The sequence below is a fragment of the Adiantum capillus-veneris genome, chromosome 3 (genome assembly GCF_014529385.1).
Source record: "Adiantum capillus-veneris isolate H3 chromosome 3, ASM1452938v2, whole genome shotgun sequence".
NCBI classification, from domain to species: domain Eukaryota; kingdom Viridiplantae; phylum Streptophyta; class Polypodiopsida; order Polypodiales; family Pteridaceae; genus Adiantum; species Adiantum capillus-veneris.
In genome coordinates, this window is record NC_140933.1 from 122378290 (window position 1) to 122405235 (window position 26946).

General features: G+C 44.2%; 1 protein-coding gene across 9 annotated transcripts in view; it reads right to left on the reverse strand.

The window, feature by feature from the left end:
* Positions 1-26946, reverse strand: part of LOC147461631 (uncharacterized) — a 122894-nt gene that overhangs the window by 7984 nt on the left and 87964 nt on the right. The gene's annotated exons all lie outside the window — the stretch shown is intronic.

The following is a 26946-nucleotide window of genomic DNA, read 5'->3' on the forward strand; positions in this document are numbered from 1 at the left end:
CATGTGATGGATTTAGCCCACAACACCACCTATCATACCCACCATAAGGAAAAAACAGAGGACGCCACTCAGAGTGGTGAGTCATGATTCACGTGTTGCAATTTGAATAACGTCCCGTACTTTTGATGCATGTCATATCAGCCATGGTGACACTGTTATGTACACTTTTGAAGCGGTTTGAGGCTGCCAACAAATGAGATGGCCTCTAAACACCAAGGCTCCTGCTTTCCTCATTTGTGGCTAAGCCACACCCAAACTAACACAAGTAAATTGGGACACCATTTTGTTTTGCATGAACTAGTATGTGCAGAAAGACAAGACACTACCAACACAGACACAAATGAATACAGTTAGAGAACCTACACACTTTTGGCACTCCAGCTTCAAACTCTCAAATCACGTACCGAAATAGAATTTGTACATACAACCTCTTAGCGTTGAAATGCTTCCAACATAACCTCCCAACTACAAGATGACATTCAAATTTACCAGCTCTGCCAAAGAGAGTCACAATTATCATCTTACCTTTGTCATATTACTCTATCTTACATCAAGATTTGGGAGAAATATCACAAATACAACACAAAATCACACGCTCGATGCCTTGCTCATTGTCTTAGAATTGAGGGAGCTCCTCCATCTCACAACGCTCTTACAATGCACGCTAAGGAAACTTTAAACACGAAGAAACCGACACCCTTCCCATTTGCACACATATGAGCAAGCCTATTACCAAAGTAACAGGGAATGCCCCTTTTGGCTGCCGGAATGTCTGAAAACGTTTTAATAGAGGGAAAACTGCAGAAACGGCTAGAAACAGATTGCCATTGTGGGACTATTATTGGAACATGGCATTCTGGAACGCCCGAAACGGCCTGCTGCAATCGCCAGCCATCCCAACGGTCAACAGTAAAAAAAGGTCTTTTTTCTGGATTTTTTTTTGCCCTAAAATGAGTGCCCAGCAGTCATGTTTCCCTCGAGCCCTCCATTCCCACCTCCAAAATGATGCCTTGGGGGACCTCTTTTAGTCTCGCACTTGAGTCTTCAATCTTGAGGCTTTGTAGCCTTGAACCCCTCTCTCTCTCGGGAATGACCTTACCCCTCTCACAGGTCGCCCATATGCAGGAGGTAATGCCAGAGATTAGAGCGGCAAGAGAAAAAGGTAAGATTTCTTTTTACCAAGATGGAAGAGTGGTGATATTGGAGCCACGCTCCACATGACGGTGTGAGGCCTATGGGACCACACTCAAAGTTGCTACCTGGAATTGTAATGGATCTATGCGTCTTGATGTGGGTGCTTTTGAGGAGAGTTTTACCGGGAGAGACATCATCTTCTACTCTGAGACACATCAGGCCCCTGGGCAGTCTATGCCTCACATATGCGGATACAGATGAGAGACAGCCTATAGACAGGAGACAATCAGAGCACAGAGGGCGGGGCTCAGGAGGAGTGGCAGTGTTATTCAAGGAGGAGGTGCAGCCATTGATACATATAGCCCGCAACATGAGCAAGCTAGGTACATGTGGGTGAGATTGAGAGCAGAGACTGGCAGATATCTTTACATTGCTATTTGCTACTTTCCCTCGAGTATGGCAATATATGCACCACCCAAAGGACAGCCCCCCTTCTCTATTTTGGATGATGACATATGGGAATTCTCTAGAGATGGTGACATTATCATTCTAGGGGACTTCAATGCTAGGACTGCCCATCATCAGACAATATTTTATGATACTTCAGAGGAGATGCTGCGAGAGTTGGATGATGCAGAGACGGGCCTATCCAGACTATCACAAGATGGGAAGCATATGAGTATGGACGGCACTTGATAGACATGGGCACTGCACATGGATTGGCCATCTTGAACGGCCTACAGAGATTTCCTGCTGCGGGAGGTTTCACATGCTTTCCACACAGACATGGAGCCAGCACAGTGGATTATGTCATGGCACAGCCGAGCGTCATCTCTAGTATCCAAGATCTCATAGTTGGGCCTAGACCTGTTGGGGTGGTAGGGGATCATGCTCTCGTGCCCTTGACCATCTCTTCCCAGTTCAGTGTAGCACACAGTCCACAGGTAGCAGCCCCTACTCGCTACACCTTCACGCAGGAGATGGATTCTCTATACATGGACGGGATCTATAAACGCCTATGCCCTGAGGAGCCGGGGCGACCTCTGGAGGAGCTTACTACTATACTGACCGAGACATTACATGATGCAGCAGCAGAGGCATACCCACACATCCAGCCTGAGCAGAGACGTCGTTCTGGGAGCATGCCTCAGAACAGCTAGTATGATGAGGAATGTCCCCTAGACTAGAGCTAGACTTCAGAGGGAGGTGCTTTTGGGGGACATCACTCACAGATAGTCACAAATTGACTTCCGACGCCTAGTGCAACATTTTTGGTGGACTAGAGCAGGATCTATACCAGCTATCCTTAAGTCAGGACTCGTGTGAGGCATGGCAGCTCTTTCATGAACAGTCCCCCCCCCCCCCCACCCTGCCATTACCTCTACAGAGACTTGGGGTGAGTGCGCATCATCTTTGTACACAGTTTCTGGACAGCAACCCCTCCCCGACCCCCCCAATCCATGCCCACACACTTCTGCTTTTTTCACGGCTGAGATGGTGAAGAAGGCCATTGACAGGATGAGGACTGGGACAGCATATGATCTTGATGGCTTAGTGGCTGAGCATTTCATACATGCCAGAGATCTACTAGCAGAGCTTCTAGCAGTTATGTTTAACTGTGCCATGTGTGAGGGCTTGCCTGATACTTGGAGCCTATCTACGATTGTACCTATCTTCAAGTCAGGAGACCCTATGGAGCCTGGGAATTGTCGCACTATCATGATTGGACACACATTGGCACGGTTGTACGCATCCATTCTTGAGCAGCAGCTGAGTAGATGGGCAGAGAGGGAGGGAATGCGTGCAGCTCGGCAGGCAAGGTTCGGGAGAGGTTTTTCTACTCTTGACCATATCTTGACACTCACGGCCATCATCGAGGAGGGCAGATCCCATGGGAGACGGATCTATTGTAGCTTTGTGGACTTCCGCAAAGCATTTGACACAGTACCCAAAGCTAGATTGATGCGCAGATTACAGGAGATGGGCGTACCCACAGAGCTCATTTGGGGGATCATGGCATTGTACAGACCAGTAGCAGGGCATGCTATCTACACCGGTTCACTCCACTATTGGGGTGAAGCAGGGCTGCCCGCTCTCTCCTACTCTATTTGGTATGTATGTGGATGAGGTTTCTGACTACATTGAGAGAGATGGTGATAGAGGTGCACCACTGGCAGGGACATGGATTCCGCTATTGTTATATGTTGATGATATTGTGTTGCTCTCCAACTCTCTGGAGGGGATGCAACATCACTTGGATGCTTTCCATAAGTTTGCCCATGAAAGTGGTTTGTCTGTTAACCTTGGTAAAACCAAGGTCATGGTATTTAATACCACCCCACAGTGGATCAAGAGGTCAGCGCCCGCATTCACATACGGCCAGGAGACAGTGGAGTATACAGATGCTTACACATACCTTAGAGTGGTTTTTAGTGGACCAGCTTTTTCATTGAGGAGAGCAACAGAGACTAGATTGACCAAAGCCCATTCGGCATTGGGTAGATTGGAGAGGATGTGTTCGCAGGTTCAATTTCAGAAGCCTCGGACGAGGCTCTGGCTCTTTGACACATTGGTAGCTTTTGTATTGCTCTATGGAGCTGAGATATGGGAGCCTTCAATGGATCATCACGGGAGGACAGGTGGCACTGATGGGTGGGGGGACATGGAGAAGCCTTTGGTCTCTATGATCTTGTGGCTCATTAGAGCCAAGGCTTCAGTACCACGTGCCATTATCCAAGCAAAGCTAGCTGCTCCCCCACTAGTGGTTGAGGCGCTCACCAGATCTGTCTCCTTCATACACCGCATGTGGGAACTTCCCAGAGACAGATGCGTCCACCTTGCACTTGAGTCCTCTTGACAGTTAGCCATGCAAGGAGATACAACGTGTTGGTATGGGCAAACATCATGGTTTCAGGCGCATGGGTTCAGCCTAGACAAATTGCCCCCCTTCCAGTACTCACTGGATGCACCCTCTCTGACTCTTACACAGTCCGAGATCACCAGGCTCGTCCGCCAGGACCTGACTCACCTAGACACCAGGAGGACATGGACACAGCCAACACAGCAGCTGGGCACAAAGACGGCTTTCTACAGAGAGCATCTTCTCCAGCTTACGAAGGACGGTTTTGTGATGAGGCCCAAATACATGGACACACACTTGTCTCATGGGATACGGTGTGCTATTGGCCAGATACGCACATCTTCACACCAGCCGCCGCAGATCGAGACTGGGAGATACAGCGGAGTGCCAACAGACACCAGGACATGCCTCCTGTGTGACATGGAGCCTGAACCAGAGTTGCACTACACATGCCACTGCCCCGTCTATTACGAAATACGAGGCCGCTTCCATTGTTTGTTCAAAGAGGGCTTTGGACCACTCTCCAAAGTCATGAGGTACGAGGATCAGAGATGCCTAGGTTTGTTTCTACTCAAGCTGCGCATACACACAGAGAGCCTCATGAGAGGAGAGGCCAGCCAATCCAAGAGACACATCACAGACTTCTTTAGAGCAGACAATACATACCCGAAGGAGCTACTACCACAATCGAGCTTGTAGCCTCACACCAGAGGCACACTGATCGACCGAGCGACTGAGCTGGGGAGATCCAGACGTCCACGACTGCGGAGAACTATACAGCATCGACGAAGGTTACATCAGAGGATTCAGATCACCTTGGCCCGACATGCACGACGCCCGGTAATACTGCTGAACATGGAGGAGATTGATGAGATCCGTCAGCGACCGATACTGGATCTCTTGTGACTTGTGATTTAGCTATCCCAACTAGCTGCTTAGTTTGCTTAGTTCACACCTACCAGTTTAGGATTCCATTGTATTTTATTTTATTTTGTCATTTTGTTCTTCTGACTTTGTATCAGATCCACCCCATTGTAACGCTCTGGTCTCATAGGTCATTTTGGCTTTTTGAAGACGTTAATATAACATTTTATTTCATTTCATTCAAAGGCACCCAAGCGCCCTCAACATCCTCACTGACATCCTAAGCCGTCTTATCCCATAGGCTGGGTGGAATAATATTTTTCCTCTCCACTAACTCCTAGTGACATAAGCACTAATGTCATCAACAATGCCACGGCTGTGCCAGCACATAGTGACTGGAAAAAAGCATGATTCTAGTGGAATACACATGTTCACTTTAGAAAGAAACGCGTACTACATGAAACTTGTAGAAGAAGCCACCCAATCTCCTATAAAAGGGAGACTCCCCTTCATTGTAAATCATCTCAAGTGAAGCCTAGCCTTATATTGTAATTCCTATAGCGGTTCTTTGCACACCTTATTCATACTTTGTATGTTGAATTGTAGCGCGGATAATGTGTCGTGCTCTCAACAGTGTGGGTGCCCCTCAGTGCAATGTGAGTGACAATCTCACTCAAACAAATGGAAACTCTCTCAAACAGAATGAAACACAGGAACAATGGATAACAACAGAGACACAACAGTGGACCAGAACATGTGGACTCGCCTAGCTCAAAGAACCATGTACAGACTCTCGCGTGGCAGCACACTCAGCTCCAGCCAAGGACTCACAGGTACAAATGGGGTGTCGAGGCTTAGATGTGCAGGGATGGTGAAGTAGTGCTCTGTGTAAGACTCGCTCTAGACGACTACGTACAAGATAATGCTGTGAAGCAGATGATGATAATGACCCAACGGCCCATAAATGTCAGCCACCTAAGCCAATCTCCAAAGTGAGTGGTGGTGGTGACCTGGCCACGATGTCCACTAGACCACCGTCCGTATCCTGCCACGTGTCACTGCCCAGCCCAGCCCAAGAGAGTCCAGTGTGAACCAGACCCGATGGTTCACACCAGACCAACTGTACTAACCATTGTACTAACTGAGTGTCTTGTGAAAGTGACACTGTAGCTTGCTACAGGTTGCCCACCACAAGACCTTTCACCGTCCCGGTGAGAGGAATACTGAAAAAACTGTGAAAGAAAACCATTAGGTACTGCATCTGTACATCCTTCATGAAGCAAGTTCTAGGCCCAAAAGTGGAGTTTAAACACACTGCACTGCTAAAAAATGATGTTCTACAGCAAAGAGATAAGCTCAGTTTGATTCTAGTGCATCATTATCTGCCCTAACTATAGTGATAGTAAAATGACTTGGTCCATGCTTGCAATTGCAGACGAACTTGCCACATTTTTTGCAACAACACTCTTCTCGCAGGTAGGGATGACCATAAGCCCGAGTAACACAGCAAATAGGGCTAAGCTATAGGTAGCTCCATCATGATGGCAGAACAGAAATGCCTTCACAGCAACAAGATGGCAACCAAGTGAATGCATCGAGCCATCTTATCATGCAGGCGTTGGGAGAAAAATTTTCTGAGTCTGAGAAGGGTGGGGAAGGCTAGATAGGAGCAAGGGGTACGTAGGGGCGAGGCAACGGAGGTAGTGGGTAGGGGCGAGGTGGGGAGGGGAGGGGAGGGTACGGTAGGGGCGAGGGCAAGAAAGGGTAGGGGTGAGAGGGGGTGGGTAGGGGCGAGGGGAAGGGAGGGGGTGGGTAGGGGCGAGTAGGGTAGGGTAGGGGCGAGTAGGGGGAGGGTAGGGGCGAGAGCAAGAAGGGGGTGGGTAGGGGCGAGAGAGTGTGAGGGGGAGGGTAGGGGCGAGTAGGGAGAGGGTAGGGGCGAGAGAGTGTGAGGGGGAGGGTAGGGGCGAGAGCAAGAAGGGGTGGGTAGGGGCGAGTAGGGGGTAGGGTAGGGGCGAGATTGTGTGAGGGGGAGCGTAGGGGCGAGTAGTGTCAGACCATTTTGAAAGTGCAGGTTGAGGACAGAGACAACTATTCTCAGCAAGACAACTATCAGGAGCAGGGAATTCATCAAGCAGGACCTGTTCTGTCAAGGGATTTGGCTAGACACAGAGGTTAGCTTCGTTCTGGTTGGAGAAGCAGACACCAATGGGGCTGATGTTTGATGGGGGCCGAACTCTTTTTTAGGGGATTTCTTCCCGTTTCTACGATTCTTCATAGGCTCACCAAATTCAAAGGCTTCCACCAAGGGCACATCAGGAGTAGCTTCTGTGACCTTCGACCTTTGAGCTGGCTCAGGTGGCTCATTGGAAGAGGGTGTACCTTCAGTCAAAGAGTGAATCGAAACTCCAAAACAGGGCATAGATTTGGTAGCATCCAACCACTCCAACAGATCCTCATCTGACCCGTCAGGTGGAGTAGGCTATTCCAATTCGAGGCTGGTTGCTAAGGACAAAGAACTATGTTGCACCACGGGATCCATACCACCTTCTAAGAGAATGGGTTGCATCGAGGAGCCAGAATTATGTATCCACATTGCATCATTTCCCCAATCGTGGAGTGCTTTAGTGTGTCGCAGCCATGGTCTTCCAATAAGCAAGGGAAATCCGCCCTCAACCTGGGGAAGACGAACCACCACAAAATCCAAGTTAAAAGTAAAGTCTTGTACCTGCAGAGGCACATTATCCACTATGCCCACTGGATAGACTGTCCGCTGGTCGGCCAATGTAACTGTGAAGGGAGCAGGGTGAGTAGGCTGTAGACCTAGAGCTAACATAGTGAACTCGGGCATCAGGTTGATGCCAGATCCACCATCCACTATCACTCCTGAGAATTGCCGACCTAAAACGGACACTGTCAGGCGAGGACTTTTATAATCAGTGAGTGGAGCAGCAGGATTGGATATCATATAGGTCTCTCACTGTCGCACTGGGAGGTGCCCGCCACTAGGACCTGCTCCAGGGTAAAGTGACTGAATAACTGCAAGGGTGTCACTTCTGAAACTCGCATCTAGCCGCAGCATGTCATAGAGGGACACTTGTTGGAAAGTGTTCTTCAAGACTGTCTCTGCTGTATGCTTCGCTTTTTCTACCTGTTGTTGTTCCTCTGGTACTTTGAACTTCTGTAGATCGGAAATTGCTTCCAAGAAAGCTTCATAGCACTGGGGGATTGCTTGTTAACAGCTGGCAGGCAGGGTATTCACTGGTGTGAGAATGTGTGGGGGAGTTGAACTTGATGGAATGCAAAGACCGAGAGCAGCTCTCTGGGCCCGGGTGAGGACGCCCGATGGCTCCTCTGCCAACTGCGGCGGCTTATTTTGAGGGGTAACCACGTGGGTAGAAGGGGGCGGCTGAGAAACAGTGCTAACTGCTATCAAATTGAGCTTGGGAAAGGCAAACTCGGTCTGGCTTTGACTTGGGTTCGAAGCCATGGATGCACGAATTTTAGGGCAATCCTTACTGTAGTGATCTTTCATATCAGAGCAATGACGGCAGGGAGGGGACCCTTCGGGCAGAAGGCATTTGCTTTGGTAATGCCCATACTCTCCGCATTTGTAGCATAAAATGGGCCGATTCAAACGGCGAGTCGAAGGGCGAGGTGGTCCTTGCTCCTGGTGCATTGAGTTGGAGGTGGACGCATAGAAGCTTTGAGGTGATGAGGGAGCATGGGTATGATAAAAGCTCTGAGATGGAAAAGTACTTTGCATACCTTGCATAGGAGAGGCTGTCAGCAAAGGTGGCATATGGTGTGGATGGCCACAGGGAGAAACCATGTTGGATGCAGGTGCTGGCCCTTGCTGAAGAGAAGGACCAAGACTTTGCTGTATTTGTCGCAATCCCTTGAGGTAGTAACAATCCTTGTCCTCATGTCCCGATTTTTCACAGAAGTGGCAGTAAACCCGAAGGGGGCATTCTTGTGGAGGGTGCCCTGGAGAGCGGCATGAGCTACACCAACCCGTAGCCTTAGTCTCTTGCTGACACTTGAGCTCTTCTAGCTCGCACTTAATCTGTTCCAATGCCTCGTGGTGTGGAGGATTCTCTTGTTTAAGAGAGAAGGACCTCTCCTCTTGAAGAGCTCGCTGTAACTTTAGGGCTTCCAGTTCCCTGCGTAAAGAAGTAAAAGGATACGCAGGACTGTCCATGAGTACCGGGGCAGTATCTAACTGAGGAGAGTCAGTGAACTGCCTTCTTGCTCCCTCTATTCTAGTAGCAGTAGCAACAAAGTCCTCCAGACTGGCTTCAGGACGGAGACTTTCTCTGAGCTTTTGTTGAGAAGTCTTAGGCAGAGCCTTCTCTACCCACTTCTTCACCATGAATTCCCCTGGTTGCTGAGGCAGCTTGGCGACAAGGGACTTTGTTCTGGTCATGAGCTCTGCAAATGTCTCCTTGGGCTGGAGCAACAGGTTGGCCAACTCATCTAGAATCTTCTCCTGATAATCCCCTAGTCGGAAAGCTTCACAGAACTGCTGTCTTAACATGGTCCAAGTAGTAAAGTGGTTTTCAGCAAACTGACAGTACCATTTATCTGCAAGACCATCCAAGGTGGACGGAAACAGCACCAGGTATGCGTCCTCTCTATTGAGGACACGACCTCTGCAAAGAGAGACAAACCTCCGAGCATGGTCGTCTGCATCTTCTGTGGAGAGACCTTTAGAGGTAGGGAACTTGATGTTCACCTTTGCCAGAACACTTGTGAGCTCCTCCATGGCCTCTTGCTCCTGAGTCTGTTGCTCACTAGCTTGCTGTAACAAAATGGGGGAGAGCCTTATCGGAGAAGGTGACCCGGAGGATGTAGAACCGGTCGAAGAAATGGAGGTAGCCATATGAGTAGGTATAGGTGATGGGGTTAATATGCTTCTACTAGGCACCAAGGGTTGACGCCGTCTGTGGTAGTACTTCAAAGGACTCAGTAGTGCACTTTGACGCTACAAAGACCTCCTTGTATGTGTCATGCAGTAACCGCCAACCCCACCAAGCTTTGGGCAAGAAGACCTTCACTTGGGCAAGACAACCTTCACTTGGCTGAACATTGGTCTAGACTCTACTAGACCAAGGCGACTGACTAGACCACCTGGCCTGGACCAGGACGAGGAGGGACTAGACCAGGGACGAGAAGGACTAGACCAGGACGAGGACTAGGTGGACCAGGGCGAGAGAGGACCAGACCAACAAGGCGAGAGACTAGACCAGCTAGATTAAGCAGTCAAGGGTGAAACTAGACCAGACCAACAGGCTGCACAGGCGAAGCGAAGAAACCAGCTACTCAACAGAGTGAGATTTCAGTTGAGGTCCCACCGTGATCGCCAAAATGAGAGCACCTATAGCGCGGATAATGTGTCGCGCTCTCAACAGTGTGGGTGCCCCTCAGTGCAATGTGCGTGACAATCTCACTCAAACAAATGGAAACTCTCTCAAACAGAATGAAACACAGGAACAATGGATAACAACAGAGACACAACAGTGGACCAGAACATGTGGACTCGACTAGCTCAAAGACCCATGTACAGACTCTAGCGTGGCAGCACACTCAGCTCCAGCCCAGGACTCACAGGTACAAATGGGGTGTCGAGGCTCAGATGTGCAGGGATAGTGAAGCTGTGCTCTGTGTAAGACTCGCTCTAGACGACTACATACAAGATAATGCTGTGAAGCAGATGATGATAATGACCCAACGGCCCATAAATGTCAGCCACCTAAGCCAATCTCCAAAGTGAGTGGTGGTGGTGACCTGGCCACGATGTCCACTAGACCACCGTCCGTATCCTGCCACGTGTCACTGCCCAGCCCAGCCCAAGAGAGTCCGTCCAGTGTGAACCAGACCCGACGGTTCACACCAGACCAACTGTACTAACTGAGTGTCTTGTGAAAGTGACACTGTAGCCTGCTACATGAATACATCTTAATATACTCCTTCCCCTTGCAATCTATTGTGTGTGCGTATTTTGGTATCATAGCCAAAATAAGAGCTATATCAAATAGTGTTTCACATTTGCGAATTAAATTATCTTATAACTTACACTCTCTCTCTGTGAGTATTGCTTTTGTCTGTGTATCACCATTGTGTGAAAATACCACTTGTGATTTTCATCTCAATGATTAGCAGAAACTGTTCTCTTTCAACACTGTCTGTTCCAAGAAGCAATTGCCGTTTTCTCTGTATTGTGACAGAAGACAAGGTCGTGTGGTCGCGTGGTCCGACGGTCGCCGCAGGCACTTGGGTAGAAGCCACAGGCAAGAAATCCTCGATAAACTCCCGCAGTAAATTCTTACCGGTCGACACATTACCAGGTAAAATTTCAATGGCATTTTTGAACAGATCGTTTTTAAAAGTAACCCAGTCTCTTCCACATCTCTCTATAGTTGTAGAAGAAGCCAAACCTTCTGCTCAATGGCAAATCCTAGAACTTAAACCTAATCAAGTATATAAGCACAAAAACTTATTTAACCTTAAAGCCTCCACTATCTATCTAGATAATAGGTGAGTTGCATCTATTTCCTCAGATAATCAAATGCATTTCATTAAGCTTACTGAGATTCTCCAACATGATAAAGTAGAAGCCCTAAAAAAGAGTTGTCACTTTGTTCATCTTGGTTGTGTACAAATAGGTGTAAATCCCCTTTTTAGAGTAGGCCTAGTTGCATCATGTTTAGTAATGATTTTAGATACCACCAACAAAAATTTGCAAGATCAATTCCTTGGAGGAATTGAAAGCAACCTGGCAAATGGACCTGTCTATTTGCAAATTCGCCCGAACTATAAAGTGTCGCTAGACGACCTCTACTTTGGCGAAAGCCTTAACTCTTGCAATAAATATTGTTGACTGTGATCTAAAGCATCTAACTCCCAATGTAGAAATTGCCTTCTTTGTTTTAGGAAGAGCAATTAACTCCGAGTTACCAGCAATATATGAAGGAAAATTGACAGTGAGTGAGAAAAAAGATCATAAAGTGCAAAACATCATTATGCGCTCAGATGATCATTCTCAAATACTTCGCTGTGATCAAATTGCATGGTCCAAAGTAAAACTACCAGAAAATTGGGCAGTAGATATACAGCCTACACTACAAACAGAACTTATAAATAGAGTTCTAAGTGTAAATAGTATAGATTCATCCAATAATTTAATTAGTTTACAATAGCCCATTTCTTCTGCTATTGTGCATAATGAAGGGGATCGGGGAGCACCACAGACGGAGAGTGAGCGAGAGAGAGGGAGACACACGACACGATGTGGGTGGGAAGACTCCAAAAGAGTGAGTAGCCCCCTATACACTTATGCTATGTATAAAGTATACAAGTCAGTGGGCGCCCAAACTCTGGGCGGCCGGGCAAGGCACAGACGCCTATATCCCAACAACCTCCCACTTAAAGGCGACTGTGCCTTTAAGCAAGAGAACCTGGTCTAAAGACTACAAAAGGCGAGAGAAAGCCGCTCTCAACCGATGCCCACTGGCTGGCTGTGATCGTGTGCATCCGGCTGTCCTGCTTCCGTGTAAGTCCATACACCACCAGACGTACCGCACACGTACTGCAAGTATGTACGCAATACCTGCATATCTCCCTCGTGCACTATGCCATCATCAGTCAACAAACGACTGACAACCCCAACTGCAAATGCTCCCACTGCAGCTGCGATATCCGGTCTCAAGATCAACATCTCATACATGAGACCACCGAATGCCGATGCAATGCTAGCGGGCCCTGCTAGCTCTACGGAGCATGCATCAACATATATATCCCTGGCAATAGGCATCTCTGACTGACAAGGCGTGTCAGCCACATGCGTCTCCTGACTATCCGCAAAAGACGCATCAACCTGTCGTGCAACCTCAGAGCAAACCAGCTGCTCTAGGTATCTGCTGGAAGACATATCCTGCACAACTATATCCCCATGCTCACTGTCGAGCATAGAAAGGAATGATTGCATAATCGCTGACGTCTCAGCCTCCTCTGCAATCATCCACTGCAAACATGACCACTCAATCTGCTCCGACTCACTAGAGCTCTCATGCTCTGACTCACTAGAGCTCTCATGCTCTAACTCCGTATGCATAGACTCTTGCACAACGTCCTCCTGTCGTGACTCACTAGAGCAAGATCGCTCTACCTGTCTATCTTGCATAGAAGTATCTCACACAATTGACTCTCTGCTTTGCTTAGTCACTAGCTATGCATGCATGTCTGACTCTGTCACCTCTCTGTGTGACTGCTCAAGTCGTGTCCCAACTGTGTGCACAACGAGCTCACTACTCTGCACTCCATGCAAAGCATCCTGCAACCCACAAGCAAAAGAGACTCGCCTGCTCTCTCGCTCTCTACCTGGCTACGTGATCGCAGAGACAACACCGTCTCTCGCGTGATCCACATGCAATGGGTAACCTGTACCACTCCTGGCACCTCTCGCAATCACTAGCGAACCCAAATGCATCACAAAATCTCGCTCTCGAAGCGAAATCTGACATCCACAATCTCTAAGCTGACCAATCGAGATCAAACTCACTGTCAAATCTGGTACATAGCGCACATGTCGTAACAAGTAAGATGCACCACTCGGTAATGACAATCTCACATCTCCTGCACCTGCTATCGCATGCACCGATCCATCAGTCAAACGTACACTGCCAAGCATCCGGCTAGAATAGCTACAAAACCATTCACGATGCGGCGTGACATGAAACATAGCATCTGCGTCTAGCAACCACTACGAAGGGAGTGCACTATCCACATGTATAGCATCTCGTGCATAGCTCGAGGTAAAAGTGACATCCCCGTCACTAGTATACTCCGACACTACATCTGCCTCAACTGTCAAAGCAACTGAGTCCATGGCATCACTACATACATCTCTGAGACTGCCGTGTCTGCTACGATGTCGCATACGACGAAAACAGCGCCGTCTAACATGTCCAGAATGACCACAATACCAACATGTCACCTGTCGGCGTGCTCGTAAATGTACATGTCTCACACGAGTCCGTGATGACTCAGATCTATCATACATATCATGTAATCTGCGCCAAAGTGCTCTCGAAGTAGTCTCATACATAACAAGAGCATATACAGATTCCGCAAGGTGCAAAGAGAGTGTAGATAGTGCCATCTCCTCTAGCTCCTGCCACTGATCGTCAGACATGTTTGAAGGTCTACCTGCATCACCACTCAATGGTCGATGCAACCCTCGCTGTGTCAATGCATCAAGCATACACTCTCTCCATGTTGCAAAGTCTGACCCATCAAACATGCACATTTCGGAGAGATCATAATCTGAGCGATCACCCGTCTCTGCCATGAGCACAATGTAGCAAACTAGAAAGCAAAACCACCTCACCAACAACACCTCGAAACTGTCTACAAATATGGCCAGAAACACAATGTAAAACATATGAGACACACTCCAAAATAGAGCCCCCGCAATGTCAATACAAGCCTCGCCTGCTCTAGTATCACACTGCAATCAAACGCACTACTTACAAGACGCATTCATGACGACCATAACCTTGTGCATAATCTTCACCGAATCAGCCCTGAAATTCAGCCCAAAATTATAAAATTCTCAGCCCTCTTGCATGGCCAAAAACAGTCCGTAATTCAGCCCCACACTACCAACCGTAGCGCATAAAGAATTAGCCCAAAACTTCTCCAAGAAGTTATGACTTGTTCAGTCTGAAGATCACATGCACACACGCCGTCATAGAGCATACATCTGTGAGCTAATCACCAAGCCCACACTGTGCGGTATCGATGCATACACACGCACAAATCTCCCACCTGCAGAGAACACCGCACGCAAATGCTGAGTGCAACCCGCAATCTCTACCTAGATCGCATAAATGATACGCATAAAACTCCTGGGAAAATTTCGCCAGAGTTTCGTCAGTAAAACGGCCACAAAACCAGTAACCAAACTGACTGCACGCTCAAAACCATGAGCAACCAAAGCGCATCAAACCGCACTCCAAATGCATGCACCAATCTCCACACTTTGCATACATCATTGCAAACACCTGCAAATCTAGTACACAAATATCTGCTCTACCTGTGACTGCCAAAAAACATGCTCGAGGCATACATTGCCGAGCTCAAAATGCAATCACATTAGTCTCCCTGAGCATCAAACCACATAAGGCATACATCATATCCTCCCACCTGTGAGGAAACTTGCAGCAAATATCACTCTCACATCTGAGAGCAAACCATGTGTGGAATCCTCGACACACAATAAACAATTGCTGCTGCTGCAGAAAATTCAGCGTTCAGAATTTTAAAATTCTGATATGACGAGCGCGTCCGGAGCATGCCAAAACCACAAGGTAGACTCCTGGATCACATGTATCCGAGTCCGGGTGTGAAAGCTATGCCAAAAAACCTCCGTTTCGATCCAAAAACGCAGCATAAATTGCCAAAAGAGGGCTGAAAAATGCAGCTCCTCAACTGTAGCTCGAATGAAGTTTTTGATGGCTCGAATGGCTTCGAAAGGGGGGTAAAATGCCAGGACACCTGCTGGAAACGCTCTCGGAAAGCTGAATTTGCCAATGCCGAAGTCGAAACCCTGTTTGCACTCTTGAAAGTGCGCGCGCCCGCGGACGCGATTTCGGGAATGAAACTGGCTCTACGCTGTCGTCGTGACTATGCACACACGCGCTCCCTCCGCACCTACGCTCTGATACCAATTGAAGGGGATCGGGGAGCACCACAGACGGAGAGTGAGCGAGAGAGAGAGAGACACACGACACGATGTGGGTGGGGAGACTCCAAAAGAGTGAGCAGTCCCCTATACACTTATGCTATGTATAAGGTATACAAGTCAGTGGGCGCCCAGACTCTGGGCGGCCGGGCAAGGCACAGACGTCTATACCCCAACACATAAAGCCCCTACAAAGTCTAGAGCTATGCGAATAAAAGATTGCCAACATTTTAAAACGTTTGAAAATAAAGACAAAACCTTTTGCAAGCATTGCTTAAGACTAATTGGAAAATTAGACTCATCTTTATTTGCTTTTACTATCCAGTTTTGCATAATCGAAGGGAAAGATTTTATTGTCTCTAACACCGATAAAATCTTTATAGCAGCTCCTTATGTAACTATGCCTGATCAAGCAAAACCTCATCCGAATTGCTGCAAAGCAATTACTATACTGATTTAATACTACCATCCTCTAAAGAGTTGCCATACTCCCTGCATCTTCCAGGTTATCCAGGCAAGCATCTGCTCTTAAATGTCTTGAAATGTGAAGAAGAACAGAGTTATTCTTCAGACATTGAACCGGGGAGAGAAGATTGGGAAGCCGCAGAGCGGCTTTAGATCTTTACACTATTGCTTGTTGTCATAAAAATTGCAACAAATTAATTGACGACACAGGCAAACCTCCATCACAAAATCCTGAAGTAGTAGTCATTGAATCAATCGACTACAGTTGGGAAGAAGGCTGTTAAGTATGGAGCCTGATTTACTCCTTGTAATTTTCTGTGTTAAAAATGCACATTTGTAAGGCACCCATTATAAGAAGAAGCCAGCGTGCGTGAAGAAAAATAGCTCGCCGGAAAATAAAATCATTCGCTGAAAATCAAAATTTTCACAGCCGGAATATTATGGCCAACAGCAGGCGGAAAGTGGTCGGAAAACGATCGATCGCAAATGGATGTAAATACGGCATTTCCTCACGGTGACTTAGAGGAGGAAATTTACATGCTTCAACCAAAGGGGTATGAAGTAAAAGGTAAGGAGAAAATGGTTTGCAGATTAAAAGAAGAGCTTGTATAGTTTAAAGCAAGCATCGAGACAATGGTACTTGAAGTTCGATTGATGGATGTTGGATCACGGATTCACAAGATGCAGCTCAGATCACTACGTTTACACAAAGAATTTGGGAGATGGGAAGTTCATCATCCTATTGTTGTATGTTGATGATATGTTGATTGCGAGTGCTAACATGCAGGACATCAAAAACCTAAAAGAGGAGTTATCTAAATCTTTTTCAATGAAAGATTTAGGTGCTGCAAAGAGAATACTTGGTATGAAGATATCAAGGGATAAGACGAGGAAGGCAATAAAGCTATCTCAAGAGGATTACATCAAGAAGGTACTAGAAAAGTTTGCAATGCAAAATGCAAAAACGGTTTCGACACCTTTGGCTGGTCACTTTAAACTAACTAAGGATATGTATCCAAAGACACAAGAGGAGATAGCCTATATGACTAAAGTTCCATATGCTGCAGCGGTAGGTTCTCTTATGTATGCTATGGTCTGGACAAGGCCAGACATTGCACATGCAGTGAGAGTTGTAAGTAGGTTCATGGACAACCCAGGTAAAGAGCACTGGCAAGCTATGAAGTGGATACTTAAGTATCTAAAAGGGACAACAACAAATGCTTTGTATTTTCGAGGAACTGATATTTTTCTAGAAGGGTATGCTGATGCAGATATGGCACATGACAAACATACTCGAAGGAGCACTACTCGTTATGTCTTCACGGTTGGAGGGACAGCAGTAAGCTGGGCTTCAAAGCTGCAGAAAGTGGTCTCACTTTCTACCACGGAAGCAGAGTATGTAGCAATGATGGAGGCAAGCAAAGAACTTATGTGGCTTTACAGATTCTTAGAAGAGATTGGATTCAAACAAGATAATTGTGTTTTGTACAATGATAGCCAAAGCACTATCCATCTTGCGAAGAACTAAGCACATTGAGGTGAGGTATCACTTCATACGCACTCTTTTGGAAGAGGGACAGCTAAAGCTAGGAAAGGTGCATACAAGTGAAACTCTTGCAGACATGTTTACTAAGGTGGTCAACAAGGAGAAGTTGAGCTTTTGCTCATCTTCAATCGGCATTCAAGGATAAGAAGCCAGGAAGGAAAGAGTGGGAGATTGTCAAGTATGGAGTCTAATTTACCCCTTTGTAATTTTCTGTATTAAACACGCACATTTGTAAGGCCCCCATTATGAGGAGAAGCCATTGTGCGTGAAGAAAAATAACTCGCCGGAATATTATGGCCGGACGGCGGCCCGAAAGTGGTCGGAAAATGACCGATCGGTTGGCCGATGGTCGGAAGTCAATGGCCGGTGGCCGAATTCAAAAGCGGACTTGTTTTCTCAAGCCCTTTTTGCCTATAAAAGAAGGCAATTTCTACACACATTTCATAGTGTGAAGTTGATGCAACAAAGTGGGTGTGAGGTGGTGAGAGTGAAGCAAGGCGGGAGCTCTATTAAGGGTATAATCCCTTTGTAACCTACTTCTTGTTTGAAGTACTGAAGCCATTAGGTGACTGCTTTCCCGTGGATGTAGCCCACATTGGGTGAACCACGTATATCGTGTGTACTCTCTCTCTCTCTCTCTCTCTCTCTCTCTCTCTCTCTCTCTCTCTCTCTCTCTCTCTAATCTCTTGTGTGTGAAAATTCTCTCTCTCCATTAGTGATCTACTTAGCTACGTCATATTTCCTAACAAAGACCAGATTGAACCAATCTGGGATATGTCCAAACGCAGAACACAAGTCAGAAATCAAAGACTATGGTGATGTATTCCTCCAAGGAGATTGGGATCAATATGATTACTTTTATGAGAAAACTCTCTACAATGGTCTTCAAGCAGAAATCATTCCAAATAGCCTTCATCTCCTCCCAATGCATATGAAAGTCCTTTCGACCTTGAAAGAGAATCAGAAATTGATGATTCACAAATAGAGATTCCTCTGGTTCCATTATATGTGGAAAAGGACGAGCCAATGGAAGAAGCATCTACTAGTGCTTTCCAAACTCAAAAGACTCCCCAAATTGTGCAAGGTATTAAAAAGGCAGGAGATATTACCTTCTACAACATTGATAATCTAGAGCATGATGATATCATCTTGGCTGTTTCTAGTGATTGCTCTTTTGGTAGCAAAATATCCCATGGAGCTGGAGCTCGAAAGGTTGTTGCTAGAATTGGTGAGGTCTGTGAGGTTTATGGATATGATGGATATTTCTCACTCCGCCCTTCAGAGAGAAGAGCTTTCTCCCTTGCTTTTAGATCGGTTTCCCATCGAAGTAGAGCTTGTTGCTTTTCAAGCAACTCTTCCCTTTGGCGTAATGCAGTTTCCTTTTAGGGAAACTCGTTGTAGGATAGACCAGGGAGGATATGCGATGTCCTGGGAAAATCCTGGGGATATGCTATGGGTTGATCATAAGAACTAGAAGAAGATGAGGGTTTTGTTCCTGGTGGTAGCTGATAGGTTGTTCTGGCTTTGATTTTGCCACATACTAGATTGTTGATAAAGTGATGATCAAAGAGAGGCTTATTCTCCTGAATTTGTTTCATTTTCATTTTCTTCTGTAGCTGGTGGCTTAGGTTTATCAGCTTCTTTCATAGCAACTTTCAGTTGCTTTTGAAATATAGTTACTTCATTGTAACTTTTGTTTAAAATGGTCTTCTTACCTAATTTTTCAAAGTCGATGGAGAATTCGGAATTATTAGACTTTAAGTCTTCAGACCTGTATGGTTATTTTCCTTTAGAGGACTTTTTCCATCGTTGAGGATTAAAAGAAATAGGCATGAAGTCTTCCAAGCTCATTACATTAAGAGCTATGGGACAGTCCTCAAAACTTGAGTCAAAATTGTAGTTGTTGTTTGCTGATGAAGAACTTTTGCTTGCAATCTGAGCAATACTAAATTGGAACTCTAAGAGATCAGAAGAGGATAGCTCTAAGTAGCTATATACCCATCTTCTAGGATTATACTTTTGAATGCCACTGATTTTTTCTTCTTAGGACATTCAGAAGCCCAATGACCTGTTTTGCCATAGATAGAACATTTATTATCAAACTGAAGATGTGGACTTACGCTTTCGAAAGAACCGTTGCTTGGGTCTTCGTTTGATCTTCTTTTCCTTGTTGCTCTTCTTAGGATGCTTGCGTGAGCGTTCCTTCTTTTTGTTGGCGTATCCAAAATCTCTAGAGTAGTAATTTTGCTTGCAGAACTTGTTTGAAGGTTTTGAGACCTTCAATTGTTTCTGTGCCTGCTTTTGAATACACAATTCCTGTATTACTACCGGTAAGGCTTGGATTATATCTCAGGGTGTTGCAGATTCGAGATCCAGGTTTTGGTTGTCCAATTTTTCAATGAGGAGCTTAGTAATAGCTTTTGGCAGTTTGTGTACAAACTCCGCTTTGATTTCTCGAGAATGGTATTTGTCTGCATTATATATTAAATTTCTGCAATAAAAACAGAAATTACAGACTTGCGCTTCATGAAAAGCCTGTAATGCCAAAGATGCTTGATCTTCCTGATGCCCAATGAATTCTTTGCCGATACTTTCAATTAAGAGCAGGAGAGGAGAGGCATTTGCTTCAGGTCGCATAATAGAATTTTTTACTTCTGGTGGAAGTATTTCCCACCATCTCCTGAGGATGCCAATAAAACCACTTACTGCAGGTTTTGACTGCAGTTTGCTGTCTCATGCGCCTAGATAGCATTTGTTGATAGATCCAATTATGCATGTGTTCTAAAACTAAGATGATATCATCATGCTCTAGATTATCAATGTTGTAGAAGGTAATATCTCCTACCTTTTTAATACCGTGCACAATTTGGGGAGTCTTTTGAGTTTGGGCAGCGCTAGTAGATGCTTCTTCTATTGGCTCGTCCTTTTCCACATATAATAGAACCAGAGGAATCTTTGTTTGAGAATCATCAATTTCTAATTCTTCTTCAAGGTCGAAAGGACTTTCATATGCATTGGGAGGAGATGGAAGGCTATCTGGAATGATTTCTGCTTGAAGACCATTGTAGATAGTTTCCTCATAAAAGTAATCAAATTGTTCCCAATATCCTTGGAAGAATACATCGCCATAATCTTCGATTCCTGACCTGTGTTCTGCGTTGGACATATCCCAGATTGGTTCAATATAGTCTTCTTCTCAACTCTAGTCGATTGATTCAATGACTACTTCTTCAAGGTTTTGTGATGGAGGTCTGCTTGTGTTGTCAATTAATTTGTTGCGATTTTTATGACAACAAGCAATAGTGTAAAGATCTCTTTCATCCTGCGACAAGCTGTAAAGCCTCTCTGCAGCTTCCCAATCTTCTCTCCCGAGCTCAAAGTCTAAAGAATAACCCTGTTCTTCTTCACATTTCAAGACATTTAAGAGCAGATGCTTGCCTGGGTGACCCGGACGATGTAGAGAGGGTGTAGTAAATGAGAAGTATAGTAACTCTTTAGAGGATGGTAGTATTAATTCGGTATGCCATGAGGGGGGAAATGCTGTATGCATGCTTTGAAGTTGTGTATACAATAGAGTAAGGTTCTATGCAATGGAGTAAGGTTCTGGCTTGACTCAGAAACAAGCTTATGTAACTCCTGTAACTGTTTCTCAAGCATATGCAACTTCACAGTTTGATAGTTTCTTTGCAGCACTTCAGGACGTGGTTTTGTGTGATCAGTCATAATAACATAAGGGGTAATAAAGACTTGATCAGTATCTGAGATAATAAAATCTTTACCTTCCATTATACAAAACTGTATAGAGTATGCAGAGGATGATGAGGCGGTATGACTCATTAATCTTAAGCAATGTCTGCAAAAGGTTTTGTATTCAGTTTCAAAGGTTTCAAAATGTTGACAATCTTTAATTCTCATTGCTCGACACTTAGCAGGGGCTTTATGCACAATAGGAGTGGAAATAGGTTTTTGGGAACTATTAACAAAATTAGATGAATCTATAATACCGGTTTGGGAACTAATAATATAATCAGATGAATCATTATACTCAAAACTCTATTTTCTAGCGGGTTTTCTCATATGTGTACACATCCAAGATGAACAGATTGAAAGCCTTTTTTAAGGGCTTCAAATCTATCATGTTGGGGGATCTCAGTGAGCTTTATAACATGCCTTTGATTATCCGTAGGGATAAATGCTACTGATCTATTACCTACAAAAACAGCAGAGGCTTTAAGTTTAAACAGATTTCTATGTTTATATACTTCATCAAGCTTTAACTCTGGTATTTTCCATTGGGCAGAAAGTTCTGCTTCTTCTACAGCTATGGAGAGATGTGCAAGAGATTGGGTCACTTTTGACAATGATCTGTTCAAGAATGCCATTGAAATTTTACCTAGTAATGTGCCAACCAGTAGGAATTTACTGCGGGATTTTATCGAGGATTTCTTGCCTATGGCTTATACCCAAGTACCTGCGGCGACCGTCGGACCACGCGACCACACGACCTTGCTTTCCGTCACAATACAGAGAACACGGCAATTGCTTCTTGGAACAGACAATGTTGAAAGAGAACAGTTTTTGCTAATCACTCTTGTAGCTTAAGATGAAGAGCATAAAGACTTTGAGCATTGAGATGAACATCAAAAGTGGTATTTTCACACAATAGTGATACACAGACAAAAGCGATACTCACAGAGAGAGAGAGAGAGAGAGTGCAAGTTATAAGATAACTTAATTCGCAGATGCGAAACATTAAATGATATAGCTTTGATTATGGCTCTGATACCAAAATACACACACACAATAGATTGCAAGCGGAAGGAGTATATTAAGATGTATTCAACATACAAAGTATGAATAAGGTGTGCAAAGGATCGCTATAGGCATTATAATATAATATAAAGCTAGGCTTCACTTGAGATGATTTACAATGAAGGAGAGTCTCTCTTTTATAGGAGATTGGGTGGCTTCTTCTACAAGTTTCATGTAGTGCACGTTTCTTTCTAAAGTGAACATGTTTATTCCACTAAGGTAAAAGTGAACATGTGTATTCTACTAGAGTGAACATGTGTATTCCACTAAAGTAGAATCTTCATATGCACTCGATTATGCTCTCTCTTTTTTCCAGTCACTATGTACTGGCACAACCGTGGCATTGTGGATGACATCAGTGCTTATGTCACTAGGAGCTAGTGGAGAGGAAATAATATTATTCCAAAATACGCACACACAATAGATTGCAAGCGGAAGGAGTATATTAAGATGTATTCAACATACAAAGTATGGATAAGGTGTGCAAAGGATCGTTATAAGAATTACAATGTAAGGCTAGGCTTCACTTGAGATTCTTTACAATGAAGGGGAGTCTCCCTTTTATAGGAGATTGGATAGCTTCTTCTACAAGTTCCATGTAGTGCGCGTTTCTTTCTAAAGTGAACATGTGTATTCCACTAAGGTAAAAGTGAACAAGTGTATTCCACTAGAGTGAACATATGTATTCCACTAAAGTAGAATCTTCCTATGCACTCCATTATGCTCACGCTTTTTTCCAGTCACTATGTGCTGGCACAGCCGTGGCATTGTGGATGACATCAGTGCTTATGTCACTAGGAGTTAGTGGAGAGGAAATAATATTTTTGCATCGGGCCTGTGGGATGAGACGGCTTAGGATGTCAGCGAGGACGTTGCGGGCGCCTTTGATATGTTCGTACTTGTAGTCCCACTGGGCAAACCAAGAGGTTCGTCGAAATAGTCATTTGTCGTCGTCGGCAAGAATGTGCATCTTGTAGCCGGATCGGGAGCTACTTTTGTTAGGGCTGCAACTTCAGTTTGCGTGGTTGCTTGAGTTAGATTAAACTCATTAAGATATATATTGGGTCATTCATGTGAAGGAATGGTATACTGAAGTTGTTAAAGGATAGTTGCATAATGACCTTTTTCCTTCCATCGGAATTAAAAATACTCGTGGTTAAAGATGATAGGCTGCAATCTGTCCAAAATATCACTGCCAATGATCATATCATAACTCTTCCGAGAACAGAGATAGGCAAAGATAGGTATTCTCGCCTTTCCAAGCAATAACCATAATTTGACCCGACTTTTTATCGACTCTTCGGATTTAGCACATTTAATCAGAAATGGTTCATCTAGTTTCTCCCAGTAGTAGTTTTCAGAAACAAACCTTTCGTTCAGGAGAGTCAAGTTGGATCCCGTATCTAATATAGTATTCAGAAAATTCTGAAATTTGGTATTCAGAATTACAGCAATAAGGACTCCTTTTAGTGGTGAGAGATTGTTATCTCCATTTACTGGTTCCTGAATTTCTTCTTGTTGTGAAGAGATGAACTCCTTTACCTTTTTGGCGATCTTTACAAGGCTTTGATGATTATTTAGAATCAACCTTATGTTATGACACGTGGTGGTTTGGATGTTATCAATGTCTTCTAGAAGTTTGTCAAGCCTTGAGTGGCCAGAGGTTTCTGATTGGGCGTTTGTTGGGTAGAACTATTCTTTTAATGGTTGCTTATCTTTTCCATTGCTCTGTATAGATGATTCTTCTGAGATTTTCTCATGGGTATGCTTATCATCTATTATTTGAGCAAAGACTTGAAGCTTTGTAGGATCATCAATCCATTGCTGAACCTGTCTGTCGATTGGATTGATCCATGCTTTCTTTATGGCTTCAAAGTTAATTGGCTTGATTTGTTCAGCATCCAATTGCTTTGAAGGGTCAGCTTCTTCAGAGATTTCTGCTTCTAAATCAGAGTCTGCATAATTAACATAAAACTTTCCGATCTCTATATCATAATGATCTAAGTATTGCCACCTTGGTATTCATCCATTTGGCCTTATCTTTATCAGTTTGAGGGCCGAGAGGGTATTCTGGATCTAGAATAGTTTCTTCTTTCTTATGGGAATAATAGATAGAGAAGTCTACCTTTTCTACATGAGTTAGAAATGGTAGATCTTCTATCGGAATACCATCAATACTGATTGCTGGAGATTCCAAGATATCCTGTCTCTGTTCTTCATTAATTTCTTGAACTGTAATAGAGACAGTGTCTTTAGTTTTAGACTCTCTACCTTTAGTTGATGAAGAGCTCGATCCTGTTTCTCTCGATGAGGAAGCTGGTGGTAATTTTCTTTTAGAAGGAGCTTTGCTAATTACCATGATATCCACTTTTAGGGGTAAGATATCTTTTTTGCCAATTTTTGTTTTATCAGCCATATTTATTTATGTAGATTCTTCAAATTGTGGCTGAATGTTTTGCTGCCTTAATGAGGTGATCATCTCCTTAAGATTTTGTACTTCTTCTTTGGAGAGCAGATTACCTGCTAGTGTTGGTTTTTCAGCTGTTTCTGGTGATTGCTCTTTTGGTAGCAAAATATCGCATGGAGTTGGAGCTGGAAAGGTTGTTACTGGAATTGGGGAGGTCTGTGAGGTTTGTGGATATGATGAATATTTCTCACCCCGCCCTTCAGAGAGAAGAGCTTTCTCCCATGCTTTTAGATCGGTTTCCCATCGAACTAGAGCTTGTTGCTTTTCAAGCAACTCTTCCCTTTGGCGTAATGCGGTTTCCTTTTGGGGAAACTCGTTGTAGGATAGGCCAGGGAGGATATGTGATGTCGAGGGAAAATCCTGGGGATATGCTCTGGGTTGATAATCACAACTGAAAGAAGATGAGGGTTCTGTTCCTGGTGGTAGTTGATAGGTTCTTATGGCTTTAATTTTGCCAGAGACTAGATTGCTGATAATGTGATGATCAAAGAAAGGCTTAGTCTCCTAAATGTGTTTTCTTTGCTAAGCTGGAATAAGCATTCTTTCTGTAGCTGGTGGCTTAGGTTTATCAGCTTCTTTCAACGCAGCTTTCAGTTGCTTCTAAAATATAGTAATCAGCATGTATATTCCACTAAGGTAAAAGTGAACATGTGTATTGCACTAAAGTAGAATCTTCTTATGCACTCCATTATGCTGACGCTTTTTTCCAATCGCTATGTGATGGCACAGACGTGGTATTGTGGATAACATCAGTGCTTATGTCACTAGGAGTTAGTGGACAGGAAATAATATTATTAGGCGCACACACACACACATACACATATAGAGAGAGAGAGAGAGAGAAAGAAGAGAGTTTTAACATCGTAGGAAACTATAGAGAGAGAGAGAGAGAGAGAGAGAAGAGAAGAAGAGAGTTTTAACATCGTAGGAAACTATCCTAAGGGACCTTAAAGATCTAGCCGACGAGGAGTTGAACTCAAGACCTGTTATTCAAGAGGGAAATGGCATAACTAATCTACCACACTTGAGTGATAGAAAGGTTATACCATTTTCCTCTTTTTATTAGCATGCACGCGCGCACACACACACACACACATACATATATATATATATATATATATATATATATATATATATATATATATATATATATACATATATATATATATATATATATATATACATATATATATATATATATATATATATATACATATATATATATATATATATATACATATACATATATATATATATATATATACATATACATATATATATATATACATATATATATATATACATATATATGTATATATATATATATATATGTATATATATATATATGTATATGTATATATATATATATATGTATGTGTGTGTGTGTGCGCGCGTGCATGCTAATATATATATGTATATATATATATATATATATATATATATATATATATATATATATATACATATACATACATATATATATATGTATATGTGTGTGTGTGTGTGTATATATATATATATGTATATATGTATGTATGTATGTATAACACTTCAAAGGAGATGTTTAAAGAGTTGGATGTAGGAAATTTGGGGCTTGACAGACATTCACAGGACACAGAGCAGACAGAGTATGGGAGACATCTCACATAGATGGCGACTACACATGGTCTGGCCATACTTAATGGCCTACAGCATTTTCCTAGGGCGGCCGGTTTTACATACTTTCCACAAAGGCATGGGTCCAGCACAATGGACTATGTCATGGCGCAACCGAGCTTCATCTCTTGCATTCAGGATTTCACAGTAGGATCCACACCAGTGGGTGTAGCAGTGGACCATGCTCTCTCGACACTTTCCATCTCCTTTCATAGGTCTCAAGAAGGAGGACACATATCCACCATACATTTACACCAGAGACTGATATTGTTTATTCATTGGAGATCTATAATCGCCCACGTACAAAAGCCAGCAGCCTAGGACATTGTGTGAAGGAAATCACCACTTTACTGGCTGAGACATTCCACGTTGTAGCAGCAGAGGCATACCCACACACTAAG